At 40.1% G+C, this 22,985-nt stretch overlaps 1 protein-coding gene across 1 annotated transcript in view; it reads left to right on the forward strand.

The window, feature by feature from the left end:
- Nucleotides 1-22,985, forward strand: part of PTPRD (protein tyrosine phosphatase receptor type D) — a 978,753-nt gene that overhangs the window by 158,659 nt on the left and 797,109 nt on the right. The window contains exon 5 of the mRNA XM_054004205.1: nucleotides 2,862-2,905. The gene's annotated coding sequence lies outside the window, so the exon portion shown is untranslated. The remainder of the gene's footprint in view (nucleotides 1-2,861; nucleotides 2,906-22,985) is intronic.

Below are 22,985 nucleotides of genomic sequence, written 5' to 3' on the forward strand. Positions count from 1 at the left end.
TATTAAGAGGGTGGACATCCAAACATAGACTTCATTCACAGTTTATCATTGTACCATATAAACTTCAGGTTCCTTGTTTTCAATTGATACTAATGTAAATAAGGGAGGAAGGAATTAATTCACAGTGGCCAAATATCACTGTCCAAGAAACCTATTTGTGTTCTTAACAGATTAATAAAAGCTCAAAATACATCTTTGATATCTGTTTAGGTTCTGTGCATAGCTTTTTTTTTTCTTCAGTTCTTGTCAGTTTTCTTAACACTAATCCTTTATTTTTTTGCCTTTTGGCAAACATTAGTCTTTCAAGTAAAACATAAATCATCTTTAGATCTTGGGAAACTAGAAGGAAGCCAGTGACTAAGTCTGGAAAGATTGTTGCCCAATACCTCTGATTTTAAGTGATAAAGGAACACAAGAGAAAAATTGGTGTTTTGAGGAGTGGATTAAGAAGGATGGCAGAAGGGAGTACCTGTTTCACAAAGAAACATGTGAGTTGGCAGCAAAATATACTTCACCTTGGTGATGAGCCATTGCAGGATGCAACTGGTTTGACTTCTTTGAAGAATAACTATTTGGTGTTGTTGCATATTTATTAGCCTGAGAATGACATCCCGAGGTTAGGAATTTGCCATGTGAAAGAAACTCTTGCTGGTTACAAATTTGGAGATTTTTAAAGGTGTTATGAATTACACACTTTGAAATAGGCCTACTTGTTTTCAATGATCTTTAACTTAAAAGAAATGCACTTCTGAATCTAAAGAATTCAGTAACCTTTCCTTTCACTTCAAGGATATGCTCTCCCCCTAAAGAGAAATTAAGGAATTCTTCCAAAACATGATGCACTCTTTCTTAAGTCCTCCATATAGATGTTTATCAGTAAACCCTGCTTAAAACCTTTTAAGAAATCTGGAGAGTGACAAGATCAGTCACTGCTCTTAAAGGTGAGCTGTGGAAGGCATTCACAGTGTTTAGATTATTCCATTAGTTTCAAAAGGAGTAGATTAATGATTTACATTAAGGTCATTCCTAATTACAAAATTAACTTTGCAAAGTTTAAAAGTCTGAATAACTCGCCAGAGTGTAATTCAGCTTCTGAAACAAGGAAATGCAAAGCCTGATTGAACTGATTTGAACTGATTTGAACACAGACTAAAATGATTTAGTGCATTTAGATTGGTTAGATCTGGTAATTTTTTTTGTTGGCTGGTTTGCTTCCTGGCATGCCTTTGTTGTTTTGTTTGGGCTTTTTTTTTTTTTTTTTTTTTTGACAGGGGAACTACATGTATAGAGCAGATAAACTGTATAGTCAGTCAGGTAATGCACTCAATATATGCCATTCCTGATAGAAATCCTGTAATTTCTACATTTCCTTGATTTCTGCTCAGGTATCCATATTCCCAACATTATATTTGAAAAGTCTTGATCCCACATCAGTTTCAAGTATTTTTATTTATACAGTTAAATTGCCTAAGACTAGTTTTGTCCTCTGTCTCCACTAACTGGTATGTTCTTCCTGGAAGCAATCAACTTTCTCCTGTTTGGACAGTTAAGATTCATCATTTCTAATAACTCCATGGCTAACCCCAAGATATGGTAAATTTCATCTTTCTAAATAGATCTGTTGTTATTCTTAAACACTGTAACCACCATAAGTTTTTTTTCTGAACAGAAGCATTTTGAATACTTACATGAACATTGCCTATACAGTTTTAATACTAGAGGTGCATATACTAGGGGCGCATACTGACAGAAAAATGTGTGGGAAAAACTGAGGAATAGTGCTTTTGAACTTTTCCCTCTTCAAAAAACTATCTTAAGATATTCACATTAGAAATGTTAGTGTAAGTATTACAGTACGCAGTATATTCTCTTGTGAATATAATGTCAATTTTCAGATCAATCTGATTAAGCTTTCATCCTTTATTATGAATATTTCAAAATTATGCAATAGCATACCAAAATTCTACAGATGAGTTTTTTGTTGCAACAATATCAAGGACTCAGATGGAGGAACACTAGGAGGAATACTACCCCAATTATTGTTATCTAATTACTATTACTTGAGTCCTACTTTACCAAAAATAGATAATAAAAATCCCCAATCCCTTAAAAATATATAATATTAATAGAATGTTTTATGCAGGCTCAAAACAGTGAATTTAATTGTTTTGCATTATAGAGTTTTTTATTTGAGCTAGTCTTTAAATGTCATTAACATCTGCAAACTGATTCAAGCCTGAAAATATGTTTCAAGAACTACAAAGGTATATATTTGGAAGTCGTGACCCATAGTACAAATATTGAATTCTGCATAATTATAGACTTTCATTTATGAGATAATTTAAACATTCCATTATGAAAATTGCAATTAAAAATGCTCTCCAATATGATCTAAAATGAAATTCTTTGCAGAATTTCACTCTCTTTAAAGAGTGGTAAAGCCCCGGAACAGTTTGCCCAGAGGAGTTGTGGCTGTCCCATCCCTTAGAGAATTCAAGTCCAGGCTGGATCAGGATCTGAGCAACCTGGTCTGGTAGAAGGTGTCTCTGCCCATGGTGTAGGAGTTGGAACTAGAAGATCTTTATGGTGACTGCCAACCCAAACCAATCTGTGATTCTGTGATAATGAGACCTGTACAAAAACTCAGAAGCATATTTAATAGAAAGAAATATAGAACTGCAGGAGTCTAACTATATTTTCATTTGCTAACTTTTCCTTTAATGTACGTATGAGGTGTTGCAAAATCATAATTCTTTCTGACTATACCTATCAATAAATAAAAATATATGTATAAAGGAAACCATAGTATTTGACAGTGACTATTACTACCAGTAATATCAAATGTTTCTTAATCTTTTTAGATCTCTATCCTGAGACAAAACAACAGGATGTGCCTTGGAGAAGAGTAAGTTAAAAAATTCTTTGTCCTTGGTATATTTTCATTGTAATCATAACAACTGGTTACTGTAAATTGAGTTTCAATGAAAAAAATCTGTTGTTCATTTATTTTTAAAATACTAAGCCACTCCCACTGCACTGTTTATGCAGATTTAACCTTGATTTAAGTAAGCAACTTTTTAATGAGGTTTCTTGCAGGCGTAACTTTTTATTGAGTATGTTGAACTTAAGCATTAAGACTTTTTAGTAAATTACTCTCAAATATTTAAGAAGCAACAGACAATACTCTTAGATTACTTTGTTCCTTCAGGTAACTTTACTCTAGAAAAGCCAACTGAAAGCAGATAAGTTATTCTTAGGAAAAACAAATTGTATGTCTTTAGCTACCTATTAATCACTGAGCTTCTCCTTTATCTATGCCTGAAATAGTTGTTTTCTCTGTAGCGCTTGGAAAGTTGCTTCTTATTGTGAAAAAAATTTTACGTAGACTTAATATAAAATTTATATTTCTCTCTCTTACATGGCATACTTAGTGAGCTTTAAAAGGAAACATTTTTCTGTCCAATTTTTGTATTGTTTTACTTTTTATTGTTTTGTTTTATATTGTTTTGCTTTATCCCAATAACAGGCTCAGATGTCAGAGACTCAATGGCATAGCTTGAGCAGAAATATATTAACTACCTGATATGGAGGGAATGACTAACAGCAAAGTTATTTTTTTTTCAGTAAAGAACCCATCATGCTATTATTCAACAGCAAAATTTGTGCAATGTTAATAGTATAGAATACTTCTACCATGCTGCATTATGATGCTGGCTGCTAATCCTAATTTCTATATGTTAAAGATACCATAAAGTCTGTTTGGAAAAGTAAAGTTACTATAATCCTGCAGTTTTAAAAGAGAAAGTTATCACCTGGAATTTTGCCTTTAGTTTGGTGAGTTTAGGACTTGGATTTAGAACAAAGACTAATCCCAGTCCCTAAAGAAACAGAAGTTCTCTAGACAGGAAAATGAGTCTTGTTTCACTGCACACACAGAAAAAGTTGCAAGGGGGCAAAGGAATGAGAAATAAGGGGAAAAGATCATCTGTGCTGACTCCTGGGCAATCTTTCATTTTTCTTTCCCCCAAATTTAAATGCAATCTCCTAAAGCCATAGAAATCACTTGAGGTATATCTTCAATTCATTTCAATTGTCACAGTTCCGTTCCATTCAGCACAGTGGTATTAATTTTCATCACCTCACTGCTTGAACATAAATCTTTATTACCTCAATTAATGAGTTTCATTTTTCCTTTCCTTTGATGTGTTTTGTGAGAATACAGTATACTTTCAGTCACGTTTGCAGAGCACTCTAAGAGACATCTGGCATACAATCTTCAATATTGCAGCTACACTGCTTTCAGGCCTACTGAGTTATTTGTATCATACTCAATAAATAAATGTATTTTTATTCTGGAGTTGTTCTTCAGTACTCCTAGTTGTATCCTGATAATGCCACTAGATGGTCAGAAATAATTTTAATGGGAGGAAGGAAGACAAGAGGGGAAAATGCCATTTTCTAACCTTAAAGTTGTTATGTTTCAAAAATGAAATCATTCACGTGCAGTGTTTGAACAACACACTTAGAGATCAAATGGAGAACTGATATTTTCCTAAATTAAGATATTTTCAGACAGAAACTATGCATGCGATTAATTTCATATGGTTGCAAGCAACACTAGCAATATACTTCTAAAAAAATAGGAGGGAAAAGGGATATTGAACAGGAAGATGTGTGTGTTATGTCCTAAAATCAGTATTTTTATTCAAAATGCAGTAAAATACTTTACCCATTCAAGATACAAACTGCAGCTGTGTCCAGAGAATCATAGAATAGAATCATACAAATATTTAGGTTAGAAATATTAATGTTAAAATCTTAAGATCATCGAGTCCATGATGCCAATTCCACCACTAATCCATGTCCCTAAGCATCATGCTTACTGATACTACCAGGTGAAAAAGATTCATTAACTTGCAGACTACTATTTCACGCCAGCAGAGATGCCATTAGAACAAACATGTTCAGACCAAATTGAGATTACAGAATTAAGCTAACATTATGTTAGCAGAAGTTGCATGATAATTTTTGCACAATTGTAACTCACCAGGTTAATCCTGGACTGCACTTAAATGCAAAGCACACTAACAAATTAAAAAATGTTTTTAATTAAGTCTGTATAAATTCCTTAATATTTGCAAGGATGATTATAAAAAAATAGCTTAGGATATCTGACGCATCAGCTGGAGCTGCACTGGCTCTTCCACCCCAGCTGGCACCAAGAGTGGGTAGCACTCTGGGAGCAGAATGACCCAAGGTGCGACTAGAGCAATTACTCTACGGCCTTTTTTGGTTGTCAGTCTGTGCTCTGAGGAAGCAAGGACAAGGGCGGGCCTTTTGCATAGGGTCAAAGAGGGTTTATTACTCTGGAGAATTTGGCAGAAAAAGACAAAAAAAACAGGAGTGCAGCACCTCAAAACTGGAGGAGGTTCAAAGGGAGGGCACAAATTATTAACCAATAGAGGATATCCTGAAGAGGAGTAAAAGGCAGGGTTCACAAAAGCATCATCCAATCAGGGAAATGGCGGGGGGATTTGGGTTACATAGTCTAATGGGGCCTTGAGTTTTAGGGGATTTCTGAAGGGGAATTCTAAGCAGGAGATTGGCTCAAGTAAAGATTGACAGTATGGTAGGGTAAGGGTAAAGAACATTCTACCACAAGAGGCAGGTCTTTGGGTATGACAGGCAACTAGGTAGGAGGGTATAACTTAGGCTAAACCAGCTACATTGGGGGAAAACGGGAGTAAACTATGAAAACACATTACAACAGGTATCAGAGAACACAATGATGAACCTCCTTATGAGAACAAAGCTTTGTCCTTTTCTGGAAAAATAAAAATGAGGGAACTGAAATTTATTTTTCAATTGATTCTGTACTGTTCTGTCAAATAACAGATATTTATCATCGACTTTAAATATTTCTTAACCAGTCAGACTAATATTAAAGTCCCTTTAAAACTGACTTACAGATAATGTGTATTTTTAAAAAATGTCTAAATTATAGTGTCTGGAAATAGGTATATTTTCATTTAAGAAATTATTTTGTTTATTGCTTTAAATAAAATGTTTAGAAATTTGTAGACACTGAAAAAAAAATCTAATTTTTGTTCTGTTCTAAACTTACCCCTTTATTATGTGGATAAAATCTGTTTCTTATAATTAAATCAATCTAGATTTCTAAAAATATTATTACTAAGAGATTCCTAGACAAGCAATATGTGCATATAGACAGAAAATTCTCCCTTTCAACTTTATTATTCTTCTGATAGTCCCTTCTATTTATTTTAGTCAAAATAATAGTAAACTGTAAATGATATTTCTAAGTGAAAACAAAAGATACAAGAGAACATTTCAGCCTGAAATGTGCTTAAAACTGAGTAAAAGACATCTATATCCCACTTAAATATTAAAGAAAAAATAAAATCACATCTAAATAAACAGAACAATTTTATAGTCTCATAAAATTACTATGCAGCATATGGCTTAAACTAGTGGTAAAAAAAAAAGGTGGAAAAACACCAGTCTACATATATGTTCTTGCCTTTGAATCATTCTTTTTTTTCTCCTTGAGTGTTTAAAAGTCACTAAGAAATCCTAGCCCTTTATCGCTATTATATTAAGGTCCGGAAAAATTAGCAAGGCCTTTGTTTTATGTACTTTTACGTCTGTTCATTGCACTAGCAAAAGTAAAGTTTGTTAGTCTTTCTAAAACAATTTACAAAGGTTACATGCCCCATGGGATCTCAGCAGATAACTTCACTCTTTTTTTTACATGAAATAGCACAAGATAAATAAAAAAAAAAAATTAAATAATCAGGCCACTTTTGTTTTCTGAAAAGAACAGCTGAATCTCCCAGAGGGCAGATCCAGCCAATACTACCCAGGTATTTAGAGTGGAAATAAGCAATATTTTCAGCTGGAGAGTGGAAACCTACCTTTCTGAAAAGACAAAGGGAAGTCTTTCAGTGTATTAACTAACTGGAACAAGTACCTAAATGCTTTGTAATATATGTCAGGAAACTCAGCACAAGGTTTTAACGTTGTGGTATTTTTGTAAAATGTACGTTTAGAGGCCTATAGATAGTTACCATTGCTCTAGGATATGAGATTTTATAACTACATCATGAATAATGTATCTCCTGCACAACTTCCTTTTACATGTGATCTGCTGATGTCCACATAAGAATCCCAGTCATCTTTCAAACTGATCAATGCACCAATTTATTTGTTTTGATGCCGCGCCCCGGTCGCAGGAGAAGGGAGGGGCACTGGCTGCGAGCGAGCCCCGAGCCCTCTTTCCCCGAGGTGCATGTCATAAGGAGATGCTCCCCACCTCAACCACCGGCAGGCACAGGGTGGGGGTTTAGCCATCGGCTGCGTCGAGAGACCAAGGCAAAGAAAGAGGGAAGGACCCTTTGCTTCCATTTCCGAGCGACCTTTATTCTTCCGCGTGCAGAAGGGCTGCGGCGCAGGGTGATACAGTGTATCGGCTCGAAGTAAAGGCAAGGCAAAAGGCGCGAAGTAGGGAGAAACAGTGGCTTTTAAGGGGGGGCTGCCCCCAAGGGGGGACAGCCTAACAACAAATCAAGGGCTAGATAGGAGGAGTATGGAGTGGATATGTGTAAACATAAAACCAATAGGAAGGGGAATGCGGCATTTTGGTGTTTCTCCTGGCTCCGGAGCAGCCCTGTGGGGCACCGCAGGTCCTCTGGTCATGGTCCCGCTGCTGCTCCCGGGCACCGCACACCCTGGGAAGGTGGGTCGGCCATCTCTACTGCCGTGCACAAGGGACCTCGATAAAGGGGGTGAAGGAAGGACCAAATTCCTCACGGCAGGAGCTGAGAGCATTTTATTGGTGTGTTTCCAGCTTCTGTGTATGGCCACACGGCCTCGGCTGTGTGGGAGTTTTATGGGGGGGTGGAGTGGGGGGTGTCACATGGGTGTCTGGGGAAGCCAATAGGGACGCAGTAGGGGATAGCACCAGAGCCCAGGGCGGTCCCGGAGTGTGGTGTGGCCCGGGGAAACCAACAGGGGCATGGCAGGGGCAGTGCCGGGGCCAGGGACAGTCCCAGGGCTGCAGGGGTGTGGTGAGGAAGGCAGGAGCCAATGGGGAGGTGGCAGGGGCAGCGCCGGGGGTCCGGGAACCCTGACCTAAACCCAAAGTCCGGGATGCACCAGGGGAAGGGGAGAATGCATACATAATGTACCAATGAGTGAAGGAAAATATCATAACTGACAGGGAAGCTTCCAGATAAATGAATGTAGCAAATAATGACAGACAAGCTGCAGGGGCAGGATTTAGAAGATAGACAGGAAAGGGTCTGGAAATAAGGGAGGTTTACCCCAGGACTGACATGGGGAAAGGCAGGAAAGCAGGTGGAGAGACTTTGGGGAGAGACTACTAGGAAAACTGAACAGGGGTGAATAGGGACAAATCATTACAATTATACTAAACAATTTCTTAAACATAAACTTCAAAATCCCACTACTACAATTCCCCCTTTTTTGTTTAAATTTTTATTATGGTGTTGAGGGGATGATAACCATGGCAGCTGATAAGACTTCAGACTCTTCCCACCATGGCTGAGGAGAAGGTGGTCCTCGTCTGGAGGTGGCAACAGTCCTAAATAACAGTTTCTTACAAATGCCAATAGCTACAGAAATTAAAAACAGAATTGAAACAACTAAACAAATGACCTTGATGACAGATGACATCCATCTGGACAAGCCCCATTCTTTCCACATGTTGTCCAGTATGGATGTCACTTGAACATAAAAGAAGAACACATTAGAGAAATTCAACAGTTTCTGAAGTTCTGGAGTTCTGAATCCTTTATCCTTTTTCAGTTGGAGGCTACAGCAACGTCAGCTGGGTTCTCTAACGACAACGGGGTGACATTCTAGTGGTCTTTTCCCTTCTCAGCCAACAGGTATGGCCTGACCCACTTGCACGGGACCCACTTCAAACCAGAGGGCATGGACACACAAGCGTACCCACGTCCCCAGGTGATTAAGTCGTAGGGCTCTTTGATCTGCTGTGACTCAGGATCTTTTATTAGCACTGGTGGTTTGTCTTTGAACATTAACATGTGGTTTTGGTTAAAATGTCTCACTACTGCTGAGTTTAGACTTTCAAAGGAACACTTCAAGAAGTTGAGGGTGAACAGTGCCTTTGAAAGCCTAAGCTGGGGGGGATAACACTTTAGTATCAGCCCTCTGATATTCTAGGGCTCATTTCAGGTTCTGGTGAGTCCTCTCTATTATTGCTTGGCTGGTGAGGGAGTATGGAATTCCAGTTTGATGTTCAATTCCCCATTCCAGCAGGAAATTATTGAAGGCCCTGGCAACACAGGCCGGCCCACTGTCAGTTTTAATGACCTTTGGAATCCCCAACACGGAGAAGGCCTGTATTAGATGCTTCCGTGCATCCATTGCCTTCTCTCCTGTGTGGGCTGAGGCATAGACTGCACCTGAAAAGGTATCCACGCTGACATGAACATATTTAAATTTGCCAAATTGGGGTACATGGGTTACATCAGTCTGCCAGATTTCTCAACTTTGGAGACCTCTGGGGTTTACCCCTACCCCCAGTGATGGTAATGCAGACCCCTGGCATTGTGGGCATGTGGCCACGATCACTCTGGCCTGGTCACGTGGCAGATGGAATTGGCAGATCAGACCAGGCACATTCTGATGGAACTGCTGATGGCTGAGCTTTGCTTGATGGAAGGTGTTGCCTTGGCCAGACAGCTGTAGCAGTGCAGCCAGGGCATCAGCTCTGTGGTTGCCCTCCGCGATGAAACCTGGGAGATCAGAGTGTAATCTCACATGCATGATGTAAAAGGGTTGCTCTCAGTGGGAAACCAGCTGTACTAATCTTGAGAGCAACTTATAAATCACCTGATTCAAGACTTCTTTGAGCACCGCATGCTCAGTCCTAGACACCACCCCTGCCACGTAAGCGGAATCGGTCACAATGTTAATAGGTTCAGGGAACCTTTCAAAGACCCTGACAGCATCCAACTCAGCTACTTGAGGGGAGCCCTCAACAGTCTTAACATTGGTCTCCCACCGCTGAATCTGGGGGTCCTTCCAAGTCATTACAGACTTGTGGGAACTCCCAGACACATCAGTGAAAATGGTCAAGGCCTTAAGGGGCTTACGACTTTGAATTTCTTTTGGCACCAGATGGAATTTGCTGTTAAACAATTTAGGACCAGGTTGGTGAATAGTCAATTTCCCAGGGTAACTGTCTAGGGCAAACTGGAGGTTCTCATTCTCTTTCAGTAGATGTTCTAAAGTCTCATTATTTAATTTCTCGGTGGACAGCCGAATCGGTATGTGAATGCATGTAAAATCAAACCCCGCAAGCAACCGCATGAGTGCCCTAGCCTTACAAATCAGCTGGGCCATCAGTTATTGCGGCCGCATGATGCTTTTGGACAGGCTGTGGCCAAGGAACACTCACTCTATAATCAAGAGGGGGTCCCTCTGACCTCTGTCCCACTGAAAAATCAACCCATGCATGTGTGGCAATTTCCCTAAAATGATGAAATTGAGGGGGAGTTCAGGCTGGCAGCGTGGGCCTGCCGACTTTCCAGCGCTGATTGGATCTTTTTTAACGCAGCCTGTGCCTCCTGGGTCAATGTCCTTGGGGTATCCATCTTCTCCCCCGCTTTTAACAAACGAAAAGAGAAGATAGGTCACCCGTGGTCAGGCCCAACCAAGGCCTCACCCAGTTCAAGGTTCCACATAGCTGTTCGAGATCTCGCAGGGTCTTGGGCTCATCTTTGATCACCAGCCACTGTGGTGTTATCGTGTGGTTGATGATTTTGAGGCCTAAATATCTCCAGGGTGGCAGCCTCTGCACTTTTTCATGATTTAACTCAAATCCTGCCACCGACAAGGCAACAATAGTATCATCCAGAACCTGTGTGAGTGTGTTGTCATCGGGGGCTGCCATCGTGTCCACTCGGCAGCCGCTCGAGTGACCCGGCCAGGTGACACGGCGACGGCACTCCCTTCGGTTCCCAGCGGGGTTTTCCAGGAGTGCCTCCAGATGAGCGACCGGACAGCTACTCCACCAAAATGACAAGGCGGACTCTCTTTGGGGGCGAAAGTCGGGATTTTATTAGCAGCTCCCAGGAACTCCAACAAACCTCAACAAGGGCCAACCAACGATAGCCTCAAGAGGGGCTCTGCAACAGTTTATAAAGGGGGGAGTGGAAAGGGATTACAACCAATGGGGTAAACTGGGGAGTGGCTCTCAAGGTGATGGATAGGAGTAACAACATATCAGGGGAGGTTAGGGAAGGGGTCCCTGGTCCTAATCCAATCACACAACGCCCCTGATGGAAGCTTCTAGATGGTGGGGATGGGCTGCCGAGTGATGGACAGGGCACCAGGGAGGGGACACAGGAATGACTCAGCATTTATGGTCTATTTTGCCCTAGACATTATGCTGAGTCAAGGGGCAGGCCTGGGGAGGAGTGACAGGGACAGGGACAGGGACAGGGACAGGGACAGGGACTAAACCATAAGGGTATGGGGGAATAACAGGAACAAACCACTTACAGAACATGTAGTAACAACAGTACAAACGAACATAATAAAACGCAATACAACGGGGGCGCATATGAGTACATCATCCATATAACGATATACTCCCCTGCTCTGGCACACACTGGGGACAAGACTCTGGCAACATACCATTGGCAGATGGTGGGAGAGCATTTGAGGCCCTGAGGCAATACTCTCCAGTGGTAGCGTCACGTTAGGGCTTCTCGGTTGATGGAAGGAACCGAGAAGGAAAAACGTGGCACATCGGCTGGCTGTAGAGGAATTTGGAAAAAACAATCCTTGATGTCAATGATTACCAATTGCCAATTTTGAGGGACCATCAATGGGGATGGCATAACAGGCTGGAAAGACCCCATGTCTTCAATTACATTATTAATTTTCCTCACATCATGAAGGAGCCGCCACTTGTCCCTCCCTGGCTTTTTGATAATGAAAACACTGGGGAGTTCCAGGGGCTGTTGGTCTCTATGATGTGTCCTTTGGCCAACTGCTCCTCCACAAGTTGATTGAGTGCTTTTAATTTCTGTTTGCTGAGCAGCCCCTGATCTACCCAGACTGGTGTCTCAGTTAGCCAATTTAACTTCTGAGTAGGGTGCTCTTTCTCAGTGGCTGCTGCTAAAAACCCTGAGAGGCCAGCAGTTCTAATTTGGCCCCTCACTGGGACATGCAATCTCTCCCCCACAGGGTAAACTTGGTGTTTAACAAGAACGGGTGTACGTTTGCCAATTGCCCATTGGGCCCTGTAATCTAGGATGCCCCTAGATTGTTCTGCGAATTGTGTGCGCCCCTACACCTAGGACCTTGCAGTCCACGTCCTGCAGTTCCCATTGTGGCGGCCATTTGTGCAATGGAACAGCTGTTATGTCTGCCCCTGTGTCCATCATCCCTTGAAGTTGGATTTTGTGACCCTTGCTCTTAAAGCTGCACCATATAAGGGGCTTCTCCTTTCCCACCACTTCAGTGTAGTAAGCGGACAGGTCCAGGTCGTCCCACAAAAACCGTCGCAATGGAATGGTCTGGGTGACGACCTGACCCTTTGGCAGGAAGAGGGGGGGATGGACACAGTGTGCCATGAGAACAAGATGCTCCGGGATAGGTGGTAAGACTGCCAGTGCAATCTCAATCTCACAGGGTGTATGCTTTGTGTCCCCTACGACAAGGTAGTCACATCCCCGCTGATAGAGAGACTGGACCTTTGCAGAGCTTGGTGTCCAGCTCTGGGTCTACATAAAGCTCTTTCCAGTCCAAGTCAACAAATGTCACAGATTGGGTAAGGTGTAGCCTAAAAGGCTCGGTCACGTCCTGGGTAGAAATTAAAGCAAAGGGGCTATTAACATGTTGGCAACCATCCTTCCCATGCCCTGCCCCATTTATGTCCTCGTGTGGGGCAGCATCGTGCTCATGTGCTAGTTTTTTTGCTGCTCATTCTCCCCATGTTCCCTTCCCACTCCCCTCCTTGGTGAAACCAGGGGGTCTTTCCCCAGATAGGGGCAGTCTCTTATAAAATGACCCTTCTGCTTGCAGTGGAAGCAGGGATATTTTCTCAATGCTCGTGGTGAGATGGGGGGTAGCTGAGCGTCTGCCACTGCTGTTGCCCACTCTCTGAAGGTGACTCTCTTCAGTGCTTCTATTTGAGGAAGTCTTGTTTTCCTGGTACACTCTTCCATAATTAAGTCCAGAGAAGGTGGTGACGATGAAGGGAGGCTGAGGATGATTCTCTTGCAGTCCTCATTCGCACCTTCAGTTATGATTTCTATTGTGATGTCATCTTGGGCTTCTGATCTAGGAATCCTCCTTCCCACAACTTCTCTGACCCTATCCACAAATCTAGAAAAGCTTCATCGGGTCTCTGCTTTAAAGAGACAAGACTGGGCAAATGATCTTTAGTAGGCAGGAGGTTGAAGACCTTTTCTGCTTCCATCTTAATTATCTCTAGGACTGCCTTAGGAATTTTCTCAGCCTGGGTTATGGATTGCTCCCACTCACCCTCCCCCACGAGATGTCCTATACTGAGGGGTTTGCCATCTTCATCATTTGCTGTTTCTTCATTGTCCCATAAATTTGGAAGGAGATTGGCAAGCCGTTCCTGCCAGGCTTTCATCCACAGCCTATATTCTGATGGACAACATGGGCTGGAAAATATTTCTTTCAGGTCCCCGGGAACTAGGACATTTGCCGAAAAGATGGTCCTTAGAAAGCCTTTAAAATATTCACTTGACCGGCCAGCCTCTTTCTGAGTTTTGAAAAACTCTTTGATGTTGCTGTAGGGGAAAGGTGCCCATTTTGGCTTCTTTCCCCTAGCACTGCGAAGATGACTGGGTTGCCATCATCTGACATCCAGTCCTCCACCTCGTCCCTCCTTTTTCCCACGGTACTGTGGGAACTGGAAGGAGCAGTGTGGGAAACTGGAGGTGGGAGGGATGGTACTACAGGGTGAGGGGCAGAGCCAAGGCAAGAGGCAGAAGCACCAAGAGGGGCAGTGGTTTGGCCAGGGGGCGTAGCAGAGGGAGGTACTAAGGGCAGAGCCAAGGTAATTTGAGGATGGGAGGAGGAGGAGCCAGAACACCATGGAGGGTCTTGGAGGACAGGGGGAGGGGGCAAGGGAGAAAGGGATTATGGGAAGAGGAAGCACAAGATGGGGACCATGCCACATGGCGTCCGCCATTTTGTGACTCTGGCAAGGAGAATAAACACTGTCTGGGAAACCACCTACAGGCTTTTCTACAGGCAAAGGGGGTGAGGTATTAGGGTCTAGGGAAGGAGCTCTGACAGGGTGATCAGTCCTGCCAGAGGGGTACCAGGGGAGATGTGGGGAGCCAGGAAGACATTCCACAATGTGGGAGCTGCCCTGCACCTGCTTTGGGTGGTTTGCTCCCCCCAACCCCCCCAGTTCAGAAAGCTGAGGGTCAGGAACAAGGGGGTTTCAGGAGGAACTGGGGGAGATTAATTTGAATTTTTTCTCACTTTCCTTTCTGCCATGATGGTTTTTAATCTTATGAAAAGAGGGAAAAAAATCACCTCCTGATCCACCATCCATCATCGCCTCTTCTCCACGCTTCATTCCAATCTTATCCCAAAATTTCGGTGTTTTTACCTCATCGGGGGTAGTATTCGGAAAATGAAAGAAAATCCACCTAACAATTCTCTTAACTTTTCCCTTTGATAAACAAAAGCCCTCTCTAACCAGGGATTCCCCAACTTGGATAAAAACTTCCCTCTCCCTAGTAGACAGCCTCCCACCCATTGTTACTGAGGCTGCTTGCTAGTTTCTTTTCTACGCACTCTCCGAGGTAAAACTAGGAACGAAAAGAAAAAGGACCCCAGGATCGACGGAGGGGTGGTGTTAATGCTGCACCTGCGCCTCACCTTATCCATGGGAACCACCCCTCCCCAGAGCCCGGAGCACCCCAGCTGGGTCCATCCCAGCCAGCAGGATACCCAAGAAACCAGAGATTCCTGGGAACGAAAAGCCTCAGTCAATGTCCTCGATCCCGGAGAAGGTTCCCCTCCCGTCCAGAGCACGTGGTGCTGGAGGGGGTTTTCCTTCCCCTGGGAAGCCGCTGGGGAGCCGCGGCAACCACAAAGTGCGCAGTCTCACCGGCAGTGCCTCACAGTCCACGGACTTCACTGCACAGAGACGTCCAGACGCTCTGGAGACAGTTCTTTCCATGGGGGCTTGCCTCTTGGAGCCCCGCGGTGGGTGCCAAGCTGACGCCACGCCCCAGTTGCAGAAGGGAGAGGCACTGGCTGTAAGCGAGCCCTGAGCCCACTTTTCCCGAAGCGCGTGTCACGAGCAGCCACTCCCCACCTCAGCCACCGGCAGGCACAGGATAGCGGTTTGGCTGTCGGCTGCGTCGAGGGACCGAGGCAAAGGAAAGAGAGAAGGACCCTTCACTTCCATTTCCAAGCAATCTTTATTCTTCCCCATGCTGGAGGGCTGTGGCACAGGGTGATACAGTGTAACGACTCAAAGTAAAGGCAAGGCAAAAGGCGAGAATTACCAAAAATGGTAGCTTTTAAGGGGGGGCTGCCCCCGAGGGGGGACAGCCTAACAACAAATCAAGGGCTGGCTAGATAGGAGGAGTGTGGAATGGATATGTATAAACATAAAACCAATAGGGAAGGGGAAGGGGAGAATGCATACATAATGTACCAATAAGTGAAGGAAAATATCATAACTGACAGGGAAGCTTCCAGATAAATGGCTGTAGCAAATAATGACAGACAAGCTGCAGGGGCAGGATTTAGAAGATAGACAGGGAAGGGTCTGGAAATAAGGGAGGTTTACCCCAGGATTGACACCGGGAAAGGCGGGAAAGCAGGTGGAAAAACAACTTTGGGGAGAGACTATTAGGAAAACTGAACAGGGGTGAATAGGCACAAACCATCACAATTATACTAAACAATTTCTTAAACATAAACTTCAAAATCCCACTACTACACGTTTCATCAGGAGAGATGAAATGGCAAGAGTGAAACTAGCTCAAGAATATCTACTAAACTTACATGTCAAGTGTTATTAAATTCATTATACATATCATGTTTCAGCTGTATAAAAATCCATCTATTGTCAAATGTCCTATGCCTCTTTGAGAACAAAGGGCTATTTTCACTTTGCAGCCTTTATCACCCATTCACTTTGTAAAAATAATAAAAAAGTAATACACTTGGGTTTGAGCTTTCTCGGTTTTGCAATTTAAGGCAAAGTTATAAGCTTGCGTACAAGATTAATCTCAGCTTTTACAGTTATGACGGCTTCACAGAGTTTCTGTTGATTGTTTCATTATTTACTTTTACCACATTGCAGAGGATTGATAGTGTGATGGCAGTGATGTGGAATTCTGTGTGGATCAACAGTTCGTACTAAAGGTAAATTTCTGAATTAACAAACCGAAACTATTGGCATTTAATGAAATTATCATTTTTATAGTGTCAAGACAAAAAAACATGACAGAACATTTTTCTCCTCTTGTATGTAATTCATGTCTGAGGTCAGTAAATGAGAGGTGAAGTAGCTACCCTCAGATGGCTTCTATGTCATGTCTGGAAGGGAGAGATTTTGCAGCATTGTTTGGCTCTTGAGGCCAGCGGTCAAATGCTTGTCTGCAGCAGAAGTTCCTACTGTTCACTCAGTCTTTTCTTAATATTCAGAACATTGTTACTGAAAAGGTTCTTGACATTTCCTAATGTTAGTTAGGGCCAAAACTCCAATTCTGTAAATTTTACACTGACAGAAATATCTCTGTGAAGTTTGGATATGAGGAGGTCAGATGAAGAATTCTAATACTTTTATCCGTATAAAAATCTTTCCCTGACATACTTGAAGGTCTGCAGCTGAGTCTCCATGTTCAAAGCACATTAAAAGATAAATAGTTAGTAATGTGTTGTGAAGAAAAGTAAGACAGTATAGTTTTTGTCCAAACAGTAACCTGTAATTGAAGTCTGTAATATAGCAACAACAGCAAGAAGGCAAAGAGAGGTAAGTATAAAAGTTCTCTCTTAATGATGATGTTTGCATAAGCACCATAGCATATGCTTTAGTAGATCCCACAGAAGCTAATTATGTTTAAGTTCTGTGCTGTTTTGCAGATTTTTTATTAATTTTTTGTGATGTTCTTTTAATAATCAGTTTATTAATCATCAGATTAATAATCATCATCAGATAAAATAATCATCAGAAAAAATTAATTTGATACAGTTACCAGTAGGTAATTGTAGACACACAAAATGTGGTATTTTACCTCTGCCAAAGAGATAAACATTTTACATTAAGCAATATAAACAGTATTATTTTCCTGCAGTGCAGAATTTTTCCTTGTCATTCTGTTATTCTGGATCAGACAGCCAATTTTTTTCTTTTCCAGCATTAGTTTTTCTGTATGTTTACTCATGAATGACTTCTAAATGGTTTGTTTTGCTAGTCTTGTATTACTAAGGAAGACTATTTTCAAACACTTTATTCTGTGTGTGATTTGAAACTTGATCCCAAGAAAAAAAAGAGATGCCACTAATCAAATATTAAAAAAAAAAATCTGAAATAATCCTCTCTATTTTATAATCATAATGACAGGAAGCTCAATATTTCTGCTCAAACAAAAAGTCTAGTATACATATTTACCAAAGGTCTTATGATGTTTGCAGTCGACTTTGCAGAAGACAACATTTATAAAACATTTACAGAGTCTGGCAGGTGCCATGGATTCTCCTGGGGATTAGTTTTATTCAGATATTGTCTTTCATTTGAACTTCAAACATTTTTTTTTTTTTTAAGAGACAAATTTTTAATAAGTTTTGGAAATTAAAACCCTTTTTATTTGTGTTACTATAATACCTACTTTGAATTTACTTATGGGAAATAAATCCCAGTAAAGCTAAAGACTATTGCAATTTTTAAGAGGGGAAAACAAGACAAAGAGGTATAAATGTAGTTTGAATCACTTGAAGAACTAAAAGCATGAGCTATGTCATGGTTTTTTTTTCTTTTTTTTTCCCTGAATAAATAAAAAGCAGGTATTTTCTAGTATTTATATTTTTTTCCATATCTAGTCCCACAGAAACCATATTGTATTACAAAACCACAAAATATTGTGTTTAGTAAGATCTGATCTTACCAAGAAAAATCAGTTTAGGATTTAATTTTGAAAATGAAAATTAAGATATGAGGGAGATACTTAACTGATATTGTTTCTTTGTGAAACAATATCTTTGTGATATTGTTTCTTTCTTTCACAAGTAGGTAAAACGTGTAGATACTTGCTTTGTAGATTCTAGATTTTGGAAAAAAAAAAACAGATAATTTAGGAATTAAATCAAAATGGTGTTCAGAAAGAGGGTCATTAGAAAGATACTTATAAATTATTGTTCTTTTGATGCTGTTTGTATGTAGAAAATTATTTTAATTCAATAGTACATCTTAATATAGGATAATGCAAAATTAAGATGGACAAAAATCATCTTTAAAGTGTCAATACCAGAATTCAGGGTCTCAGACGATGTCTAGTATTTTGAGAACCAGGATTATATGTTATTTATTTTTTAACTGATAAGCACTCTTTTTCTCTTAGTTTACAAGGATCTTCCATGCTCTTTGGTTTACCACAACTCTCTTGGGTACTAAATGAAGAGGATGTCAGCAGATTTTTTTTGCCCACTTTTATTTTCCCGGAACAGATAGGAATCTCCTCAGAACTTGGCCCCTCTGACAGCTGAATAGAAGTGTGTCCATATTTTTACTTGTTTGTCATTAACTCTAGGAATCTTTGATAAATGAGACTCGTATCTTTTAGCAAGGCTTTTATCTGTTTTCTACTGAACCACAGACCTGCAGCTCAGTCCCATAAATTTCCACACTGTTAAATTTTCCAGGTAAATCCTTCTCACCCAGCAGCCCACTAAAATCCTGTGCCTGGTGGATTCCTCTGTGCTAGTCCAACTTCTGACTGTTTCTGCTCAGGGCTTAACAACACTTTTCTTCATTGATTATAAGCATTGTTGCCAAAGAAACTCTGCAGTACACTTACAAGTACAGAAGAACCATTCTTTCAGGGAGCTGAGCTTTGAGAGGAATGAGGGGAAAGTGAAATATCCAAACTGAAAAAAACAAAATCTTTGGTTTTGACTTACAGGTAAAACCTAATTTTATTTTTAAAAATAGTGAATTAAGATATAATTAATATAAATTAATATATGATTAATATAAATGCATTTTTTGCCTCTCAGAAAATTATTTTTTTCTTGTAAATTTCTATTTAACTTCTATGAAGCAGGATTTATAATTCTAACTACATTAGCAGAATGATGCTTTGTAACATTCCTGCATTTTAGAGGGCTATGCTAATACTCACCTTATCCAAAAGAACTTGAAATATTGTAAAAATACTGGTTTTTTACCATTATAAAGGACAAAGTGGAGATCTTAAAATGTAAAAGGGAGAGAAATACTGACCTATAGCCAAATGTAAGGTAACTATTTCAACATTTTCTCTGTCATAAAGAAATAACATCTATATTTAAGGACTAAACCCTGCCATTCCAGATTCTGTACAAATCTGGGAAACCTAATTTGGATTGCCATTATATGAAATAGAATATTAAGAGCTAGTTCAGGTTAGTATTCGAGGGCTGCTGAGGAATACATTTGGTGCAGGTAGCTCGGTTTGCAAGCTGCCTACTGAGCTCTGGGGGCTGGGAGCCCCAGGTAAGAGGATGTGAACTGCTGACCCTTTCCACAAAAAAGATGCTTAGAAACTTCGGGCACCATCCAGGTGACTGAACACTCAGAGACATGGCAGGGGCCGAGGTGACTGGACACTCAGTTGGATAAGCGAGACCTTCATTGCACGGACTGAGGGTATGAAAGTCCAGGGATTCCTTTTCTTGGGAGTCCCTCCCAGGAGGCATCCACCTCAGCTGCTATTTTGTTATTTTGCCATAATTAAATTATTTTAAGGATCTGAACACCTGAAACTCTGCTATGGAGAACCTGGGGTTGAGCTGGTGTGGAAGCCCGGTCTGACTGTGCAAGGTATGGGGTGTAGCTGTGAAGTGGTGTAGTCCCAACTCGGGGGTTGTGAGACAGACTGCCAGAGCAGCTCCTGGATGGTTGGACAGGCAAATTTCATGGCAACCCCTCATCTGCCTCTCTATCCATAATACAAATGCACACATGAAATGCAGGTTATTACCATGTTGGTTTAGTCCTCTTATAGTCTATAGAAACATAGATTTGAAGAAATAAATACTGGAGAAAGTTTTTGTGCCCAGGAGTTCACTACAAAATACAGAAATAAGAGACAATGTAATGGAATGTGAACATTCATATCTTACTTAATGAAATGGAAGGTTTTTTTTTTTTTTTAACTCAAAGAGAGCATTTTCCCTTTTTTGACACCAATTAAAGTTCCTCCTAGAATATTATCTTCACCTTTGAGCTATTCAACAATGGAGTAACTAAGTGGAAGAGAATACACAGTTTATTTTTTTAATGTTTTATCATCTTATATTGTTAGGGGAATTCAAAGAGAATGATGGTACATAATACACACTAGAATATACTCTTTTGTTCATTTTCCTACATGCAGTAATATTTGTGTTAACTGTTCATTTTTGTGCATGAAACTTTTTCAGATGCATTTAAAAGAGTAACATTACAGAATCTGGAGGATTTCTCTTATCTATAAAACCAGAAATATTTTCAAAGCATGCTGTGCAATTAAGCATGGTCTTCCCTACCTATGTAAAAATCATAAATCAAACTGTGTTTTTCCAAGGTATTTCTTCAAGCACTTTAGGACATTTCCAAGTCTTATTTAAAATTAATGAATCACCAATTGGCCTGGAATTTCCTATTTTTATCTTATTTCCCTTGTTTTTAACTTGTTAATGATTACTTAGATCTAGAAAACCTCCTCCTTTCTACTCCTAGAAGTAATGGTGGAATTCAGGTGTAGTAGCTTGAGATAGATCAAAATTCAGAGACAAAATAGAAAATATTTAGTAAGATATTTTGTCTGTTTAATCCAGTCTGTAAATTAGGGGAAGTTTTGCAGTATTGTCTACAAGTTTATCTATAGTTACAGCAACCTTTGTAACATGACTTCTGATCTAGCACTTGTGTTTGTGTGAAGGTTTGTGCATGAAATTTATATAAAATGATCAATCTTAGAGGTCTAAGTGAACATGAAAAAGAAAATGAAAGTGGAAAATGGACTTGGTTATATTATTTGCTCAATTAATAGCTGCATTCATTTCAGAACCACAGTATTTTTCTTTTCTTTAAACTGATTCTATTTCAAAGTAAAATTTAAAGAAATATAATGCAGAGAAAGTTCTTTAATGAATGAACAACAGAAAAGTCTAACTTCTAAGTTTTTTTTACAGCCACATGCAGTCAGATATGGAATAGGTTTGCTGAATTACATACTTCAGCATTTTTCAATGCATACTAGTCCCTGCATTGCTATGAGTAATAGCATTTGTGAGCAGTAAAAGATTTCATTAATTTCTTTAAAATAACTTTAATTCTAAACAATCTCTGATTTGTTATTGATTTTTTTTTTGAAAGCTACGCATAGTTCAGCTAATATATACTTCATGTTGTACCTTTTATTACTGTATTTTAATTTCCTGTTTTGGTCAGACTTTGAGATGTTTCATATCCTTCTTCCTTTTTGGATGCCCTTTTAGGAATATTTTTCTTTTACTAATCAGGCAAAAGTTTTCATTTCAACTCTTCCAATAAATCTTAGTACAAAGTTCTACAGAGTTTTTTTTAATTTATATAATCAAGAACAAAATCTACATATTCTGATTCAAGCCTGCCAGACAGATTGTGGGGGCCTTCACTTGGTGCAAGAGGTTTTCCCTCTTGAATGTTTTTGGAGAATGAAGGCAATAACGTGGAAATCAGTTATTTGCAGAACACTGGTAGATAAATCTAATTTTCAGGACTTTCCAGTTTTTAACAATTTATCATTGTTTTTTGATAATCAGTTGATGTCACTTTAACTTTTTGCCATTAATTGAGGAAAGATAATTCAAACAAGGTTTAGAATTCTTCTGTGAGGAAGGGGAAAGGACAGATGAGAAAAGCAAACATTCCTGCATGGACCATTTACTATAAGTGGTGTGAAGTTGTTTTGAATTATGCAAGACTGAATCTGTCTCAGGGCACTGAACATGAAAATTCCCTTAATGACTCAAATGCCCAAGAGCTACATTAGATTTCTCAGAGCAGTGAAGGAAATCTTGTGGTTGATGTAATATGCCGAATTTCTTCAAACAGCCACAATATAAAGAATTTTCAGAGAACAATGAGCAAAATAGGTGAATAACTCTGGGGATAAAATGAAAGGTGTTAGATGTAATATTGCACTACAGTGGGAAATTGCCCTCATTGGATAATAAGCTAGTGATAAAATACAGAAGAAATAAATGTCAGGAACAATATGACACACTGGGAACCTTTCACATAAAAACACAGATCATTGCATTAAGCGTTGAGTATTAGGAATGGGGATTAATGTATTAATTTTTCGTTGTTGATTCTGTCAGTGGAAATCACTACAATTATCTTAGCCTATGCAGCTAGGGGGCAAAAAGGCAAATTCAACTAAAGATTATTTAAGAAATAATGTACAGGTTTAGCAATTTCACAGTGTGATGTTTTGCTGTATGAATTTGTTTCCCAGGAAATCAATTACAGGTTGTATGTTTTTATGTTTGCACAGTTTATACTACAAGGTTTAAAGTCGGAAAAAAATTATTTATTATTGAAATATACAATTGAGGCATCTCGGACCTAGGTCTGGTGGGGAAACCCGCAGGTAGCTGGTCGACAGAAGCTCTGATGACTAGGAGGATGAATCCACCAATAGACAGGACGACACCCAGAGCGCTACAGTTCT

The sequence above is a fragment of the Vidua macroura genome, chromosome Z (genome assembly GCF_024509145.1).
Source record: "Vidua macroura isolate BioBank_ID:100142 chromosome Z, ASM2450914v1, whole genome shotgun sequence".
Lineage (NCBI taxonomy): Eukaryota > Metazoa > Chordata > Aves > Passeriformes > Viduidae > Vidua > Vidua macroura.